Source organism: Momordica charantia, assembly GCF_013281855.1.
Source record: "Momordica charantia cultivar OHB3-1 chromosome 9 unlocalized genomic scaffold, Mcharantia_2.0 BLBB01000009.1, whole genome shotgun sequence".
Taxonomy (NCBI): domain Eukaryota; kingdom Viridiplantae; phylum Streptophyta; class Magnoliopsida; order Cucurbitales; family Cucurbitaceae; genus Momordica; species Momordica charantia.
In genome coordinates this window covers 19,831,128-19,851,230 of record NW_028275167.1, presented here as the reverse complement: position 1 = coordinate 19,851,230, position 20,103 = coordinate 19,831,128, and the positions used below count along the sequence as shown (strand labels likewise).

The following is a 20,103-nucleotide window of genomic DNA, read 5'->3' as shown; positions in this document are numbered from 1 at the left end:
GTCACGGATTAACAAACGAAATTGATTAAGAAAAAAAATTGCAATCGTAGCGATTAAATGTAGAAGAAGCAATTGCGCAAGAATTTTGCTTTGATACCATATCACGAGATACACAGAAAAAGAGAGAGAAGGATTCTATTATTAAATAATGAGAATAACACACTTCTCTTAAGTATATAAATATAGTCATGGTTAGTTTGTCAATAACAACCCAAACTAATTACCAAGATTATAGTAACAAATTAGATTACACAGTAATAAAGTATAGTTAGGTCTAATGATGTATTCGACTGCTCAATTTTATAGAGCCCTCTAAGTGTGCCAGTGATTTTCTGAGCTAATCTAATCAATAATCTCTAACCAACAAAAATAGATAGATAGGTTTTCGATGTCAGTTTATGCTACAAACTGATATCGACCCACTGTTGATCACCCCTACCTCATATCATTAGAAATGTAAGATTGTTAATGATGAATAAACTACCATTCAACCCAAAAGCTTAAGCTCATGGGTTGGGTAAATTAAATTCATTTATGGATATCTAACAAGCAATATCTAGATAAGTCTAGCTATCCTCATGTTAGCATAACTAAATACATTGCATCGCAATTTAGATGTTATAATATACAAGTAGTTTTAGCAGAGCTTATCTAAAAATTAAAAAAAAAAGTTTTTAACAAAACTTATACTATTTGTTTCGAAAATTAAAAGTAGCTAAATCTAATATTTAAAAAACAATCAAAAACCAAAAGCCAAAAAACGAAAATATTATAAGATATTTCTTCACAGTTATCCACTGTTACCCCTCACTGTAAGTAAACAATTTAGGTCAAAGGAGGTGGCTCATCAATCGAGGTTTAGAAGATGGTTTCATTATTAGCTTTCGAGGCAATAAATAGCCTAAGTAGAATGAGAAAAAAAAATAGTACCCTAATGGGCAAAAGGAAGGAAACAAAATAAGGCTCAACCAAGACAATCAGCTTATAGAAATAAATAATTAACCACAATGCTAATTAATGAAAGACAACACAAAGAGCATACACGGGGACACGACTTCTCATCTTCCTCATGTTCTAACTTCACCCCTCAAACGATACGGAGCTTCCAGCATGTTGAGTTTGTTTCTCATCTCTTTGAATTTTGCTTCTGATAAACTACCGTATATCCAATTGCTTTGCCAGCACCGTGTCTCGAATGAAATGGAGGTCAATTTCGACGTGCTTACTTCTTGAATGAAGAACTGGGTTGGCGGCTAAAGCAAGATTACTGGTGTTATCACACCAAATTATTGGAAGAAAGTGCGGCAACAACCCAATTTCCTTTAAAATTGATTGAGTCCAGCTTAGTTCGGCAGTGGCGTGAACGAGGGCTCTGTATTCGGCTTTGGTGCTTGACCGAGTCACCACCTTTTGTTTTCTAGAGGCCCACGAGATCAAGGAGTTTCCAAGAAACACAAGATAGGCTAAAATTGAACGTCGATCGTCTGGATTGCAGGCCCAGTCAGCATCCGAAAAGGCAGTAAGGTGCATTTCATTTAAAGCCCTTAAATGTAACCCATGATATTTCGTTCCCTATAGATATCTTAGTACTCTTTTTGCAGCTTTCCAATGTGTTACAATAGGTTCTTGCATTAATTGGCTAAGCTTGTTCACAATAAAAACAATTTCTGGTCTGGTATGTGATACATATTGTAGTGCTCCTATTGCACTCCTATATAGCTTAGCATTTTCCATTGGTTCTCCTTCGAAGGGTGAAAAGGACTTGCCCACGACCACTGGTGTTCCACATGGCTTTAAATGACTCAAATTCAATCTTTCTAACAGGTCATTTATGTACTTTGTTTGAGTGAGATACATACCTTTCTCATTTATAATAACTTAAATGCCAAGAAAGTAATCAAGATCTCCTACATCCTTTAGAGCAAACATGTTGTTGAGTTGCTCGACGAACTTTTCAATCATTTGTTTACCATTTCCGGTCACAAGAATACCATCCACATAAACAAGGATAAAGAGAGTTTGATTACCTAGAGTGATGTGAAAAAGGGAGTTGTCAGATTTGCGATTCTTGAATCCCCACTTCGTAAGAGCACCTTTTAGACTATCGTACCAAGCTCGAGGTGCTTGTTTTAGACCATAGAGAGCCTTATTCAACTTACAAACATGATTGGGTCTTTTATGATCAATAAACCCCTCAGGTTGAAGCATGTAGACATTTTCCTATAGTCTTCCATTTAAGAAGGTGTTGTTTATGTCGAGGTACCTTATGTTCCATCCTTTTGCCACTCCAATAGTCAATATAATACGAGTGGTAGGAGTTTTTACCACTGGACTAAAGGTCTCATTGAAATCCAAACCTGGATGTTGATGAAAACTGAAAACCTTTTGCTACCAACCGCGCCTTGAGTCTTTGAATGGCTCCATTTTGATCGTACTTAGTCTTGAAAACCCATTTGTTCCCCACTAGATTATAGCTACTAGAAAAGGGAACTAGGTTCCAAGTATTATTTCTCTTTAAGGCTTCCATTTCCTCACTCATTGTCGATTTCCAGCCCTCATTTTTTAACACTTCAGCAACAGTTTGTGGCTCACTTTCAGCCTCTACTTTTCTCTGTTTTGCAGTTGAGTGGGTGAGATAATTTCTGATTTTTGACTTGAAAATTTCACTCTTAGACCGTGTTTGCATGGGGTGACTAACACCAGCCCTGTTTTCCTCTGTTTTGGACAGCACAATGTTCCTTCATTTTCAGTTTGCTTCACATTTGTGGTTTGACTATCAAAGAATTCTCTACCTTCAGTACCTTCAGTAGCATTTTGTATTGAAGTAGGTTCACAGTTGGGTGGTGCTTCAAGAGAGTTTGGGTCACTGGTGGTTTGACTATCTAATGGTATGGGAGACATACTTGGGTTAGACTGGGAGCTAGGCAGTAGTGATGGAGTATTGGAACGATTGTTTTGGAGGGTATTTTAATGAGGTGTATTCAACCAAGTTATAATGGTTTCATAGGATTGTTGAGTAGGTGGTGAGGTAGATAAGAAGCCATGTTTAAAGGGGAACTCCTCCTCGTTGAATATGACATTTCTAGAGACGTAGACACGACCACTTGAGCTTAAACATTTGTAACCCTTGTGTTCTTTACTATAGCCTAGGAAAACACATTTGGTGGAATGAAATTGGAATTTATGCATTTGGTATGGTCTTAAACATAAGCACGAGGAAGCAAACACTTTGAAGAATTTGTAGTCTATTTTTTTTTTTCCAAATGCCTTTCCAAAGGGGGACAAGTGGTCTAGAATAGGTGTAGGTAGGCAATTAATTTTATAGGTTGTAGTGAGAAAGGCATCCCACCAATATCTCAACGACATCGATGCTTGAGCTAATAAGGAAAATCCCATTTCCACTATGTGGCGATGTTTTCTCTCTACAATACCATTTTGTTCACTAGTGTGAGGACAAGTGTGTCGAAATTCTATTCCTTTGGCTTTAAAAAGAGGAGCAAAAGGCCTAAACTCTCCTCCCCAATCACTTTGAAAAATTTTGATTTTCTTGTCAAACCTATTTTCAACAAGACTTTGATATTGGTTAAAGGCACTGAGGGCTTCTGACTTCTTTTTTAAAGGGAAAATGTGTGTTAGCCTTGTAAAATTGTCAACAAAGCTAATATAATAGATAAAGCCCATTGTTGAGGAAATTGGTGAGGGACCCCAAAGATCACAATGAACAAATTCAAATGGTGCACTAGTCTTAGACGTTGATTGTTTGAAGATGAGGAATCGAGATTTTCCGAATTGACAAGCATCACAAAAGGTATAATTTCCATTAATGGGAATCCTTTCATTACAAATTTGAGTACATGGCTCAACACTCTATCAGACAAATGACCTAATCGTTGATGCCATATTTTCTTGATTTCATCACCTTCTTCAACATGAAATGTAGAATGATAGGAAGACTTAACCGGACATGGATACTTTGACTCAAGACTATGACTAGACACTAAATTGGATAACATGGCTTCATGAACATGAGTTGTTGGCTTGGGTAGATTTAGGTGAAGTTGATAGAGACCATCTTTAAGACTCCCTCGAAGCACCACCTTCCCTTTTGCCTTGTCCTTCACAAAACAACAATTTGAGTGAAATCCACAACAAAATTATTATCAGTAGTCAACTGGGATATGCTTAGTAAATTCCGTTTAATATTTGGGACATACAAAATATTCTTCAACTTAACAGATGAGTGCTTGCTATTATGTGCGTTGTGTCAAATATTGACAATCTTAAGTTTGGATCCATTACCCACTGATATAAGTTCATTATCCTGATAATTGGATTGGATTTAAAGGTTGGACAAGTCTTGACGTGATTGGATGCCCCACTGTCTGCTAACCAATTTGGATCGGCAACCACTTCTGGGTTGCAATGTAGGCTGCATTTGGATTGCTATTGTTTTGGCTTGAGGGTACAAAGTCCTTTTCAAACCTGTGAAAACAAATGGCTGCAAAGTGACCATATTTACCACATACCTGACAAGTAGGTTTGGAAGTGTTTCCTCTTTGACCTCTTCCCCGATGATTTCCTCTGTTACTTGGGTGGCTTCTTCCTTTACTTGTGGACTTTGAGTAACTTTGATTTGAGTTTGCATTTTTCCTATTGTAGGCCACATTAGCTGTAATATTTACAGCTTCAGAGTTTTGATTTCACATTTAGATTGATAAGAGTATTCTCAAATGTGATTAGTGTGGAGTGAAGTTCTTGCCATGTCTCTTCGCTCTTGTTGATCTAGCAAGTTATCGGCAAATATTCGGCATCCAGGTCGGAAACCACATAGGAGGTGAGGTCATTTATTGCAACGGATGTTCCAGCAAGAGCTAGGTTGTCTGCAGCTTCTTTCATAAGACTGAGATATTCACTCATCTTCATTGATTCTTTTTTAGTGTTCTGTAAAACCGCCTTTAGTTGTTGCTTCCGTGCCTTGTTCGTAGATCCATAAAGGTCTTCTAATGCTTTCCAAACTTGTCTTGAGGTAGAGAAATTGATGATTTCTGATGCTATTGCGGGGGTCATTGACCCGTATAGCCACCCAAGGAGAGCTTGATCCATTGTGGACCATGCTTCATATGCTGAATTTGGAGTCGGCTTCGACGAACCAGCCCGTTCTATTAGTAAGAACTCTGCGGGTTGTGCCTTAATTCCTAGTATGAAGCCATCTAGTTTTTGACCTTTCAGCACATCAAGAACCATCTTCCTCCATAGGATGTAGTTTTTCTCATCTAGCTTTACGGTGAGGGCTGTGGAGAGTGGATTTCCAAAAGGATGTATGGAGGTTGGGTTAATGGGGAGTAATGAGTTGACGGTAACTTGTGGGGTTTTAGGGTACCATCTCCAATAGCTTTAGATGAGCTTTCAATAGTTTCCATCAGTGGCATAGGGTATGGGTGAGCTGGTGGCTCTGATACCAAGTAAACAATTCAGGTCAAGGGAGGTGGCTCGTCAATCGAGGATGAGAAGATGGTTTCATTCTTAGCTTTGGAGCCAATAAATGGCCTGAGAAGAATGAGAACAAAATAGTACTCTAATGGGCCAAAGGAAGAAAACAAAATAATGCTCAACCAAGACAATTGGCTTATAGAAATAAATAATTAAACCACAATGCTAATTAATGAAAGACAACACAGAGAGCATGCACGGGACACGACTTCTCATCTTCCTTATGTTCTAACTCTGTAGAATGCAACACATGACTTATTACTATATTTACATTATCAATTTTTTTTTTTTTGTAAATATAGTAAGAGGATATGATTTTGTAAATATGATAAATTTTCAAAATTTTTTTACATCTACATAGATATTTTTACGAAATTTATTTTTCAGTTTTTATATAATACTCAGTTATGTCTATCAATCTAAGAACGACTTATGAGTGTTGCAAAGTGTCAACATCTTCCCTACATGCAAAAGACGTTGAACTTAAACTATGTTTATGCAAACTATTATCTTTCTCTAAAAGTAGCAATGAATCACATTTTAATAATGGTTAGTGATGACTCCGACCCTTTTTTCTCTAAAAGACACACCTTTTTAGAGTTGATTGCTATACGTCAAGATGTGGCAACAAAAATTTTGATGACAAGGCAGCTATTGATTAGAACGAGAATAGGATGAAGGGTGAGTAAAAAATACCAAAAAATGATCCGATCGATCAAAACTAATCGAATTGATGTTGGTTGGTTGGTTTGATGAAGGAATCTGTCGGAGTCGATTTTTTAAAATAAAAAACCGACATGTGGTCGGTTGATTTTAAAAAGTGTTTTAGAAATTTCTTAAACTAATTAAATACTTCCTACCTTTTAAAATTATAATAAATACTACCAATCTTTTACAAAAACACTTTTACACCTAGTGTGTGAATTGTTGTAGCTGTGTAAATAATTGTAGTAAGCTTTGCTTGGTAAATTTTAATTTTAAACATGAAAAAAAAGTTGGTAAATTAATCCTAAATCAATGTTGTTTTTGCTAAATTTTGATTACTTGAAAGCTTAGCCAAATTGAGAGTGAATCCAAGGAAAAACTTGTAAAATTGAAGAAAGGTGCTCCCACGCTCAAGTTAATAAGAATCCAAGCTATTAATTTGAATACAAACAATCAGATTTGTGTACGGTCTGCTTATGAAATTTACCTCTGTATTTGTAGGAGCTAGTATATGTGGCGACTGTTAGCCATTTTACACGTCGCGAGATTCCTGGCGTGATATCTGTTGATGCATTAATAATGCTCTCCCAAACCCTTTCGAGGCCCGCACCAGACTCGATTATTAGGGAATCGAAGACCTGCAAAATCTAACAAAGCTAGACCGGTTTGACTCTTGTCACACGGGCTCCGACTCCTAAGTTAGCAAGGAGAGTAGTTGAGCAATAGAATTCAAATGTAGAATTTGGCTTACCTTAGGGTTAGGCTACATGGCCTATTTATAGTCGCTCGCAAGGTTCTAGACCCCTCTAAATAAGCCCTAGCTCGTCGCTACAAGGCCCAAGGTGCATGGAGATCAGAAGAGGGCGATTACCTGGCTTGGCAATGGGTCGAACCCAGCTCGGTACCGAGCGATGCTCGGCTCGGTCCGGTTCTTCCGGTGGCCTCTTTGGTCCTCTCCTGTTTGGTTGGTCTATTGCTTTGTCGTTTTTCCTCTGTATAACAGTTGCCCCCTACTCCCAAGGCGATGCTTTTGATTTTGTCTCCATCTCCTTGGGAGTATGTTGATAGGAGTGTTGGAGCGCGTGAATAAGGAGCTTTACCGGGGGTAGTCAAATCGTACTTACTCTTTCATATTTTGCTAAATGGCATAAATGAAGGACCTTCTTGGCTGTCGCGCCCCCATAGTTGTCGTGACTTGTCATTCTATGCCAGGTCCATGACCAAGGAGGTCACGAACTCCTCTGGTACCGAGTGAAGCATGCCTCGGTCTCATGGTTGAAGTCCTTCAGTCAAAGCCAGTTGAGTTGCCCCATCATTGTGAGACTCGAAAGGGTCACGAGTTGAATTGTCCCCTCCCCGTAAGATACGTGATCGAGAATATCACGGGTTCCTCGGGTACCGAGCCAAGTAAGCCTCGGACCAATGTTCAAAGACCATCAAACCAAGAGCTATGCTCCTATGTTGAAAGCTATTTAAACCCCCTTCAACCCTTCCAATGTCGATCATCCCTTCAACTAAGGTACATTTCTCTTTACTTTGCTTTTGTTGTGTTTCCTTACCACTATGACATCTGATCTTAACTTTGAATAGACTTTTTCGGATGACGGGTCATCGTCGAACCCTTCTTCTGTGTCTCGACCTTACCGACCCTCTTGGGTAGATTATTCCACTCTTACGGCGAGGGACCACGTCGTTTGCATTCGAAGTATCGCATTCCTGATTCAGTTAGCCTTCACCTTCTGAATCCAGGAGAAAGTATTGGCGGGTCTTTCCTTTGAGAGGTTGTATTTTATGCAGCCATGTTCCAATTCGGTGTTCGTTTACCGTTGCCTCTATTTCTTCAAAATTTCATAGCTTTGAATCAAGTAGCTCCTTCTCAAATTGTTCCCAACGGGTGGTCTACCCTGATTAGTTGCTTCATTTTGTGGTCCTACCTCGGGGGTGAACAACCTCTAACCGCAGCCCATTTTATGTCGCTCTATTTCCTCAAGCATAGCCCTGAGGATAATTTTCATTTTTACATTAGCTCTCGGAATAAGATTCTCGTTATGGTTCCTTCCTCAGTGAAGCATTGGAAGGACAGGTGGTTCCTTGTCGGTGGCGACTGGCTAGCCCGTGACGAGAGAGGAATGCATTTTTCCGTCCCGACTGAGTGTAGGGAGCTAGGTAAAGTAGATTCCCGAGCTCTATCGGGACTTTTCGTAGATCTTTATTCTGATATTTTTCTTCCTTTGTTGATAGTTCCTCATAATTGTGAGCCTACTGCCGAGGCGTTTGACTTCTACCACACTTTCATCTAGTTGCTGGAAACCGGGCGTTGGGGCCCGAATCTAGTTAAGGAACAAAATCTAGAAGACTTTGGCTTGGCTCCCCCTCATTACCCTCCAGGTAATCGCTGAAAACTATTCCAAATATTTCATGAGAGTTGATTTTCACCTTCACCCATTTTGTAGAAATGTCGAGATGGAGCGCCTCCCTATTTGAAAGAGAGCGTCGCCGGAATGCTTGGGACTCAGGGGTCGGCTCCAGTCGGACCTCAGACATCGAGGTGACCGATTTGACAGAGGAAGACCCTTCATCTCGACAAGCTCGGCCTCCAATGCCTTATGCAACACCCCGATGTTTTGCTTGGCTTCAAGGGACGACTATCCCCTCTTCCTTTCGCAGTCACCCAGGGACCTCCTCTTATGTTTCAATTTTCCCTTTCTCTTGTCCGTACAACGCTGATGTCGACAAGGCAATTTAGCTGGAGAGAGCGTTTAGCCTTTGGCAAGGGCTCAGAGAATCGTCGAGTGGGTCGGATTTCGGCTTGTCGGATCCTCGGCACAACATCAATGCATGCATTAGCGATCTCCATCAGGTGAACATTTGTAACTTTAAGTACTTGCTGTAACATTTTTACCTAACGTCGATTTCTGACTTTGGCAGGTTTTTAATCGTCTGGTGGTATTCTCGGGTCGAGTTGCAGATGAGATCAACCACCTTCGCTGTCATTATGCCCCTCAAGAGGAGTTGGATCGAGCTCTCTCCTCCTTGGATCAGGCCAATAGCCTCTTGGAGAGCGCTCGACGTGAGTTGGAAACTGAGAAGAGAAAATCCCGAGATGAACTCGCCAACCTGCAAATGATGCTTGATGAGGCCAACTCACAGCCCTCCAACTTTGAATTCTTGGCCGGAGAATTCAGGAAATCGGAAGAGTATGTTGATTTACAGAATGTTGCCATGGAGTGTGGCGTCTCCTAGTCTCTTCGCCAAGTTTCTACCAAGCATCCCAACATTGACTACTTCTTTCTCCAGGAACGCTTTAAAGTCGAGCGTGATGCCCCCAACGACATGGATGATGACGACGACGATGAGTAGGATGGTGGAGAGCCACTTTGTCTGGTTGATCGCTTTTATGATCTGGCTATTGTTATGTTGTTGTCTTGTCTTTATTTGTAGCTACCTTTGGAATTATCAATCAATTCTCTATTACCAAAAATTATTGGCTTACGGCTCTAACTTTGATGGAGCTGATTTTCGTTGCCTTTACTTCTCATAGGTTTCTAACCCCTTGGCTGTGGCCAATGGTTTTGTACCTTTAGCTACTGTTGTTTGGCTTTTGATTTTGTTTCATCTTGTGTTTTAATCATGCTACGCTTCTGGTTTGGTCGTGTTTGAGATCTTTTATTGTTCTTTCCAATTCTTGTCGATCGATGCAGATTGATGTACTGATATGCCCCCTACTTGAGGAGTACACAACAAAGTTGATAGGGAGTACTCAAGTACGTAGACAATGGATACTTTTATTGATAACGTGAAAACAAATAATCTTGAAAAACAAAACGAAAGAGAAATAAAGAATTTTAAACCTATCGTATACTTTTTGGTTAATGGTCACCTGCAGTAGAAGCCCTATCATTGTTCTTCATAGAATCATAGTAGCACTCACGTGATACTCGTTGCTCTCTTGGATCTCACCTATTCCACCAAGTGTTGGGAATTTCATAGACTGGTGGTATGTGGATGGTATTGCTTTGACCATGTGCATTGTTGGCCTTCCTAATATCACATTATAGGAGGACGCATAGTCGACTGACTAAAAAGTCTACCATTTTAGTGATGCCTTTTGACCCGCTTCCGAATGCCACCGGCAATTCTATTCTCCCTTTTGGGATGACCCATTTACCAAGATCCGAGTGATGACCAGTGCATTGGCTATTTTCAGAGTAATGACCAGTGCATCGTTATGTGGGTGGAGGAGGTGAGTCGCCTCATCCTCTGAGAACTTGATTTTTGTCGGTTGTTCTGCAACAAATGCATGGTAGATCTCATGTTATCTGAGGCTCGTCCGGGTTTCTCGTGTGCTCGCCTTTCTCTTTCTGCAAGATTCTGTTTCTACCGAACCTCCCATTATTGTTCGGATTTCTTGAGCGGGTGACTTACAGTCGTTCTCACCATTTTGCATTACTTTAGGATCCTCCACATATTCTTTGAGATATCCTCTCCGGATGAGTCCTTCCACGTCTTCTTTGAGATCGAAGTAATCCAGAGTAGCATGGTCGTGGTCTCGATGGAAAAGGTAATATCGCTCCTTCCTTTTTTTACTTGGTGGTGCTTTCATCCTTTCACATTTGAGCAACCTTTGGTCTTTGATCTCCATCAATACTTGTTTGAGTGGGACCGTAGGTGGGGTATACCTCTCGAACTTCCGGGGTGGATCATTCTGGCTAGTCTGATCTCTTTTCTCTCATCTCGAGGACTGTGGCTTATCCACATACCTCTATCTCTTGTGGTCGAACTGTTTTCCCTCTGGCTCTTTCTTTAAGTGGAAGAACTCTTCGGTGCTAATATACTTTTGAGCTTGGCTCAGCGCCTTCGAGAAGGTGTCGATGTCTTTTTCCCAAAAGAGAATGAAAGGTGTTTATCCTTGATGTCAGACATGAAAGCTAGCAGAGATACTGCATTCGTGAGACCCTCAACCTATACTTGTCCTCATTAAATCGAGCCACATAGTCGTGAAGGATCTCTATTGCCCTCTGTTTGATGTCAGAAGATAAGCCACGGGTCGGCTTCGGCTTCACCCTCCTACGAACTGGGTCACAAATGCCTTGGCTAGGTTCTTGAAACTCGAGATCGAACCTCGCTTCAGCTGTCGAAACCATACCCTGGTTGACCCACTCAAAGTTGTCAAGAACACCCGACATCTGATGCCTCTGACACCTCGTAAATATCCATTCATTCTCGATAGGCGTCAAGGTGGTCTACTGGGTTGGCCGACTCGTCGAATTGTTCACCGTTGGTAGCTTGAATTTTGGAGGGACCTTTTCCCCCATGATTTATTCTATAAATGGCGAGTCGGCTTGATCCAGTAGCTCTTTGAGATCGAACCCCTTCTCCCTTTGACTTTGTTGCTTTTCTTACAACTCAGGCCGATCTTCCGATTTGTCTTTGTCGAGGTCTATGGGCTCCGTGTTTTGTTTATCTTGGTTGCTCTTGCCCCCATCTGGTATCGGGATTTGTGTCACTTTTTTGCTTTTTTGCTAGCCTTGGGAGTCAAAAATTCGAGTTCATCATTTGATATTCCCTCCCAGCCTCAGCTTGCTCCTTGTACTGTTCGTTCACTCTTCAGTCCAACTCTTTACTGGGCCTTTTCCCTTTCGGGGGTCTTTGATGAGGCACTTCGCTGACCTCCCATTGTTCTAGTTGTTGAAGTAGTTGGGTCATGCGTTGAAACATGTCCTCTACCTTTTCTTCCAAGGCTGTGAATTGACTTTGGAGCTGTTTAGAGGCTATTGTTGTAGGTACCTCAGGCGGCCCTTTTTGGCGTTCCGGGTTTTGTCGACTCAATCCCGTCTCGCCCTCGGGTCCTCCTATCTGGGGATCATCAAAGTTTAACTTCCTATTTGCATGGTAGTCATCGTTAGAGCATCGTGGACTTCTTTCCGGCGTCATGCTATTTGACTGTACGGCTTGTTTTTCCCCTGAGACGGCGCCAATTGTTGATGCATTGAAATGTTCTCTCAATTCCTTCCTTGGTCCGCACCAAACTCAATTATTAGGGAATCAAAGACCTACAAAATCGAACAAAGCTAGACCGGTATGACTCTTGTCACACGGGCTCCGATGCCTAAGTTAGCAAGGAGAGTAGTTGAGCAATGGAATTCAAGTGTAGAATTCGGCTTACCTTAGGGTTAGGCTACATGGCCTATTTATAGTCGCTCGGAAGGTTCCAGACTCCTCTAAATGAGCCTTAGCTTGTCGTTGCAAAGCCCAAGGTGCATGAAGATTAGAAGAGGGCAATTACCGAGCTTGGCAACGGGCCAAGCCCGGCTAGGCACCGAGCCATGCTCGGCTCAGTCCGGTTCTTCCCATGGCCTTTTTGGTCCTCTCCTGTTTGGTTGGTCCGTTGCTTTGTCGTTTTTCCTCTGTATAACAATATCAATATTGGTAAAAAGTTGGGGGTTGACAAGTGATTTCAAATCATACCTCAACTTTGAACTTTACTTAAATCAGGGTCTAAAAGTAGCCACTGATTACAATATTCATCCGACTCCAGGCGCGAGGTGTTGCACCTTGAACTCCAATGACCCTTTTTTTTTTTTTTTGATTTAGCTATAACAAGCTATATAGATTCAGGGCACTTTCCACACACTACACACTGATGAGAGGCATCAATTCCCCGCTGCCTTAGGGTGGCCATCGATGGTAGATAATCATTAAAGGCACGCCAACTGAAGAGCTTAATTTTTGGGGAATTTGAAGCTTCCACAAACATTTCCACCAAGCACCACCTTTGTTCTCACTCGAAGATCCCAACTCCGGAACTAAAGACATAGCTAATTTGTAACCACTCTTCATCGAATAGGATCCATGTTGGTTTAGATTATGTGACCAATTATTATATGTGCAAGTATATACAATCGTTGCAGTAAGTAATAAAAAGTTCGAATCCAAAGAGACTAAGTGCTCAAACACTCATTATTCATCCAAGAAATCAGTGTATTAAACTAATTAATTTTTCTTCTGAATAAATGCTAAAATAAACAGTAATGCAGGCGGTTCAAATATATTCATAAACACATTTAATATCCGCTAAAGCTACCAAACATGAACAACCAACGAGTAACTTCTTATGAAAATAAGGGCGTGATGGGGAGAGAACAATGACTCTTTCTAGGCTACTATAACGATGTTGCAGCATTAATGAAGTGAAGTAGTGATCAAACAGAAAATATGCTTTTTCAAACATCCCAGATTTTCTACCATTAGGGTTCTTAGACAAACAATAACATCATATATGAATAGTTTTTAACAAAGCCAGGTGGTGCTTATCCCTAAGTTACCATACTCTAACTCATGTATAATCTAGCTCGAGATGAAGTTTTTCGCTCCCTAATACATTTTTCCAAAGGTTATTAAGAAAATATTTCAATATAGTGATCAAGCACATTTAAAATAGAGTGATACAACGACTTTAACTCAAAACACATTATCATCAATGCAGAACAACAAAGTTACAGCCCTTAAAATGAGTTTACAACATCCCCCCTACACAAGATGTTTAGCTAGACAATGCCATTAGGGGAATCAAAAATATAGGAATCAAAACAATACAAAGAGCTTAAAAGATGAAGAGAGGGAGCTGAAGATCAGCTCCCAACAAGAGTTCTCGGCTTCTTTCTCAGCTACAGTTGTCTGGTCTTCTTCTCCTTTTGACTTTCTCAAACAGTTGGAGAGGTTTTCTTGAAGTGGGGGTTGAGCGATTTCAAGAATTAATGGAATAGTCTTATGTGTGTGTCCGAAGGCTTCTCTTTCTTGTGGCCTTTATACTTCCCTTCGATTTAGGGCAACAAAACAAGCACTGTGGAACCCAGCTCTCACTCCCAAGTGAAATCTCCAATTATTGTGGTAAATTTCGTTGAGAAGTCTTTTCACTGCCAGCTTGCTGCTTTTTTTCTCTTTTTGGACCCGATGTTGTAGCATCATCAAAGCTGCAGCAAAATGCTCAAAATTAGATCATTTATATAAGTACTAGCATTATACAGGAGAACCTTGATTTCTTTGCTAATTGAGGCACAACTCAGTAAATATGGGGACTAGATAGGCTATCTTTAGCTATATTATGCGAATTTTAGGCACAAATAACTATCTTTAGGAGAGTTATCAATCCACTCCTATCATAATGCCACACCCACTCGTCTGATTACTCGAACCCACTAATAGGAATCTTGGTAATAGTATTCAAATCCTCCTCATTTACCAGGCCTTTCAACTGCTGAACATCCCATTGTTTGGTACTATAATGAAATCTGACATTAAGTAATATGCTCAAGTTGGGCATACCGAAGTGAGCTTAAAGGTGGACTCCATAGGAATCAATTTGTCTTTGAAGAGATTTATTGAAAACCCATTACCAACTCAATATCGAAGCCCTTTTCCAAAAGATTCCTCTCCCACAAAAGACCCTTCCACAGGTAGGAAGAAACATTGGTGTAAGAGGCCGAACGGATATTCGCATCTGGGAAGTAGCAGCTCTTTAAAATTTTAGATACCAAAAGGTTTGGAAACTTAAGAATATGCCAAACTTGTTTTGCAAGTAAAACTTGGTTGAAAGTTCCAAACTCCCTAAAACTTGGTTGAAAGTTCTTCCAGTGTAGTTTCATCTTACTTTTAGACTACCCACACTAAAACCTAGCAATTATCGCTCCACGTCTTTACAAAAACCTTGTGGAAGCAGAATACAACTCATCGTATAAGAAGGAATAGATTGGCCTGTACTTTTAATGAGAACCTCTTTACCACTAGCCGAAAACACATTCCCTCTCCAACCTTGAACTGTTTTCCAGATTCTCTCCTTCAAAGCACTAAAGTCATCTCCTTTCCACTTAGAAAAGCAAAAGGGAAGTCCAAGGTAGTTGCCAAAGTTTCAGACCACCTAAACCTCTAAAATTTGTTGGAGATATTGCTTACATTCAGACCTCACGAAAGGGGAAAAATACAGAGCTGGCTTACTAAAATTTACACATTGACCAGAAGCTTTTTCATAATGAAAAAGGAGTTGCTTGATCCAAGCACATTCATTGGCGATGGCTCTGAAAAAAAATCAAATTGTCATCCTCCAAGAAAAGGTGAGATAAACTTGGGCAACTATTATTTATGGTGATACCAGAAATGTGGCCTCGGTTAGGAGCATCCCACAAAAGGGAGGACAATCCATCTGCACACAAAAGGAATAAGTATGGTCACTACAAGATTGAGCTGTTTCGACCCCCTTTTATCAAATGTTATTGAAAACCTTTGAAAAACATACATTTATCAACAAATTTTTAAAGCCTTTGAAAAATATATGATCTTTATCGAAGGTTTTTAGAAAACCTTTGAAAATTATGTACTTTTTTTTATCAAAGGTTATTAAAAACTTTCGAGAAAATACACATTTATCAACAAATTTCATAAACCTTTGAAAATTGTGTTATCTTTTACTAATGTATTTTCAATACCTTTAAAAATTATTCACTATTTTATCGAAGGTTATTAAAAACCTTTGAAAAAACAATACATTTATCAACAAACGTTTGAAACCTTTGAAAAATATATGATTTTTTATCGAAGGTTTTTAGAAAACCTTCGAAAATTATCCACTTTTTATCAAAGGTTATTAAAAACCTTCGAAAAAGATACAAATTTATCAACATATTTCATAAACCTTTGAAAATTGTGTTATCTTTTATCGAATGATATTTTGAAGCCCTTTGAAAATTATTCACCTTTTTATCCAAGGTATTGAAAACCTTTGGAAAACAATATATTTATCAACAACCATTTGAAGCCTTTGAAAATATATGATATTTTCTGGAAGATTTTAGAAAACGAAAATTATGCACTTTTTATCAAATGCACTTTTTATCAAATGTTATGAAAAACCTTTGAAAAAGATACACATTTATCACAAATTTTATTAACTTTTGAAACTTGTGTTATTAATTTCTATGGAAGGTATTTTATTGAAGGTGGCTAAAAACCCAACTTTTGAAAAAGTTTATAAGCTATTTAAAGAATATTAACTTCTTTTTATCGAAGGTGATTAAAAACCTTCGGAAAAATGTTGAAAAACATATTCCACCTAAAAAATTCGAAATTATTTCTTTTTATAAAAATTATTTGAAGGTTAACTAAAACCTTTGAAAAATGTATAAATTTTAATTGAAGGTTATTAGAAAGTGTCGAAAAAGATATATAATATTATTATTAAAAGAGATTTCATTTAATTTACTTTCTAAAAAAATAAAAATAAAGAAATTTACCAGCAGCCTGAAATCGAGCTCTAAATCCCTTCGCTGGCTAGTTTCTTCTCCATTCTTTCCATCTTGCGCCAAAACCAGAGGTTTAAGCTTTCGGCCTACTCGCTCGTTTCGAATTCGATAATCTTGCTCGGCAGAATTTTATTCAATAGGTTCGTGGAATACTTGAATTCTCTCTTCCTCGCATACGTAGCTTAGTTTATTTTAAGTATTGTGCTTAAATTCATCTGGAGTTTGGAAAATCTTTTTAGTACGTTTGTGTTTGGTTAATTGAGAAAATCAATGTGCATTTTTAGTAGAAATATAGTTATATTTCTAGAAACGGCAGGATGACGATTGTCATGAATTGCTTTCCGGTTATTATTTCTCAAAATAAGAGTGAAACCAAATTTTTTTGGACGTAAATCCCTAGACGTAGACTGTAAATAGTAAATTCGGATAACATTATCTACATTTTGAATGAATTGACAAGTATATGTTTCTCGCTTGCTTTGGTAGATGAATTTGAGTATATACAGAAATTTCATATATATGAGTCGTAATCGTAAGTACTTCATCGCATCTAGCAAGTTGCATCTGTACAAAACCTAAATTTTAGGGTGCCTTTTGAAATGTTTTTAAAGCATTACTGTCGTTTAGTTTTTGATCTTCTAGTTTTAATCTGTTTAGGGCCGTTTAGTTCACCCTTTCTTTATAATTTCACAAGAACTGACAGCCCATTAAATAGTTTTGCAGCAATAAACCAGCTCTCAAGATTTGCTCTATGTTTCCTGTCCAGAATTTGGGATCTTCTTTGTGTTCTTTCTTTCTTCTCTTTTCATTTGCATAATTTTGAATTGGTGCTCTTTAGAATGCACTTTCAGGTTTGGTTTTCTTGGATTAGGCTGTAACGAAGAGGTTGGTTTGATGATCCAAATTTGAGTTTGTGACATCGATTTATTTGCCTTCTTATAGTGTTATGAATGAAACGTGACTCCTGGTCTAGTTTCTCTGTACTGCATCTTTCTGTAATTGTAACATTAATGTCTGAAAATCTTTTATGCCATTTGATCAAGAAATTAAAAATTATTTGAAGAGGAATGAATAATATAGGATGTTTTAGACTTTTAGGGATAGAAAAGAGAAACTAAAAATAGAATTTGGAGGGGATTGGATTACTGAAATTTACGATTAAGAAACTTTGTGTGAAGCTTAAAGAAGGGGGGAAGGAGTTGGGGATTGTGTGTGCTGAGAGGGATGAAGTGAAGACTGCTATTGATGGCATGAGAGCTTTGCTGGTTGATTTTAAGAAAAATCGAGAAATCCATGTTGGGAGTGCTTCAACATTTCAAGAAGATGGTGAATAAGATTGAGAATTCGGAGGCTGCTGTGGAAGCCACGAATCGACAATTTTTTTCTGTAACGGAGGATTCCAAAAAGACTACTTTTAGTTTAGTGATAAAACAAAAGAATAAATCTGAGTTTGAAAAACCAATGATTGAACATCTGAAAGCTAACCACACTTGTTTGGAGAAAGAAGCAATGGAAGAATTTGGTAGTGGAGATGCAGTCCATAAGAGTGGTGATGTGATCATATTTGACCCAAAGCTCCAAAATGCCACCTACACCAACAATGAAGAGAAACTTGAAGAAAGACCCACCAAACGAAGAAAACTTCATTCGACCCATCAACAAATTTTTACCATATTGAAGGCCAACGAAGAACCTACTAGGGTCAAGAGGAAGCTTGGAAGGGAAGAGAAGCCAAGCGAGTGGCCCCACTTCAAGGACAAGCCCATCTAGAGGTCAACCACATGCACGCACAGCAAGGCGCATGCCACTGCGTGCACGCGCCCCTGTCGCACACACTACCTTGCCGCACGAACCTCACAGTGTGCCCCCAGCCGCATGCGTCCTTACCTTGTTAACCTCATACCGCATGCTTCGTGCGCGCCTTGCCTGCCACCCACGCTTTTGTGCCCATGCTTGTCCCAGCGCCCCTGACTGCCGCACACGCCCGCGCCTCCACACCTGCCCCAGCGTCCATGCAGGCCCCCACCTGCCGTACACACCCGCGCGCCCCCACCTGTTCGTGCACACCTCACTCCCCCGGCGCCTGCGCCCCTACACACCCGCTAGCGCCCCCTCGTGCACCCGCCGCAGACCCATCAGTACCCAGCGCCAGCCCTCCTACCCGCACCTACCAGCCCCAACTTGCCTTACCACCCACCTCATCCCATTTAAGAAAAATATTTTCTTATTTATTTGGTTTATTTTGTGGGATATGATTTGAGTTTTATTTGTTTAGAATTAACAATATAAATTCACTCTTAGGAAAGTTGTTTACTTTTTTTAGAAATTTATCAATTTTTATTTTCTTTTTAATTTTCTTAATTTCTTTTAAAGGCCATGGGCCTTAGCCTATAAATAGGCTTGTACCCTCTATTGTTTAGGCATCTTAGAACCTTTGAATTGAATAAAAATCGAGATTTTTTCTCACCCTTGCCGCATGCAAACCCCCACCCCCACCCCCCAAATATCGTTTCCTTTGTGTGGTTGAACTTAGAAATCCTTATTATTACCCTCGGAGCATGCTTGTTTGATTGGTCATCAAACTCGTGGAGTGTTTCCGACCTCGAGTATAGTGCGTATTCTGTCTGCTCAAGGTAACGACTGCAAAGGTCATCCCTCTAACTCTTAGCCTTTCGGGTTAAACCATCTCTACGATTAGATTCAAGTGGCTTATGGCTTGAGTGGTTCAATATGCTTGGGGTGTAGCGTATCATTTGGTATCAGAGCTTAGGTTCTAGACCGGGATATATGTTATTTTCTTGTATTTAGATTTCTGTCTTGTCTCTACTTTCCCTTATTCAAAAATCTTATAAAAAGTTTATCGATTGTTCTTGTTCTTCCGCGTGCCAAACTTATTCTATCATTCTTGCATAAGAAGTTCTGATTTCGAAAATTACTTTGAAGTGTATAAAACTTGTTTGTTTGTGTTCAGTACCTCAAAAGCTTTTCAACAAATCAAGTTTCAATTTAATCCAAGCCCCATAGCCAAAGTTCAAAAAATTTCTTCGAACTCCAGAATTTGAGAGAAACCTACAGAGAGCACAAACTGAGAGCCGACTTAAAAAATTCATAACTTTTTGCTCCGAAGTCCAAATTGAGTGAAACTGGTGTCATTCGAAAGATCTCTGAGTTAGCTTTTCAGAGAGCTTAGAATCAATAATTTTTGATCTGTTGTTCGGGAGTTATCAAGTTTTTTGAAAATCCTGCAGCCGCCGAGAGAACACATTCCCAACTTCGATGATTTATATCTCTCTGACATTTTTGTTGTTTATAGTTAAATCAGATGCTAATTTAAAAGTCTTTGAAAGAGCTTTCTAGGGACATAAAGATTTCAGCCATCCGAGGTCTGCAGCGAAAATTTCTATATTTGAAGCTAGACAATTTTGGAGAAAATCTTTGGGCCATCAAATCTTGTTCAAATTGTTTTTTTTTTTTTGCAAGTAATCCTAATATTGTTTATTCTTTGATTTAAAAATATTCTTAGATTATTTTGACCACTTTGGACAGCGCAAAAGAAGGAGGACAGCCGCCTAGTCCACTGGGCCACCTGAGAGAGGCTTTTTCTGTGTAGCCC

General features: G+C 39.4%; 3 long non-coding RNA genes across 3 annotated transcripts; 2 read left to right on the top strand and 1 right to left on the bottom strand.

Annotated features, from left to right (window-relative positions):
* Positions 1-847: 847 nt before the first annotated feature.
* Positions 848-9,803, top strand: LOC111024171 (uncharacterized). The gene is made up of 3 exons (XR_002603282.2): positions 848-1,524; positions 6,697-9,055; positions 9,124-9,803. It is a non-coding gene; the product is annotated as an uncharacterized LOC111024171 (long non-coding RNA).
* Positions 3,790-6,690, bottom strand: LOC148209161 (uncharacterized). Its single transcript, XR_015787442.1, has 2 exons — positions 4,300-6,690; positions 3,790-4,115 (listed from the first exon to the last, which is right to left on the bottom strand). It is a non-coding gene; the product is annotated as an uncharacterized LOC148209161 (long non-coding RNA).
* Positions 9,804-15,753: 5,950 nt separating the features above from the next.
* On the top strand, positions 15,754-18,956 carry LOC111024172 (uncharacterized). The gene is made up of 2 exons (XR_002603283.2): positions 15,754-16,630; positions 17,206-18,956. It is a non-coding gene; the product is annotated as an uncharacterized LOC111024172 (long non-coding RNA).
* The last annotated feature ends 1,147 nt before the right edge of the window (positions 18,957-20,103 follow it).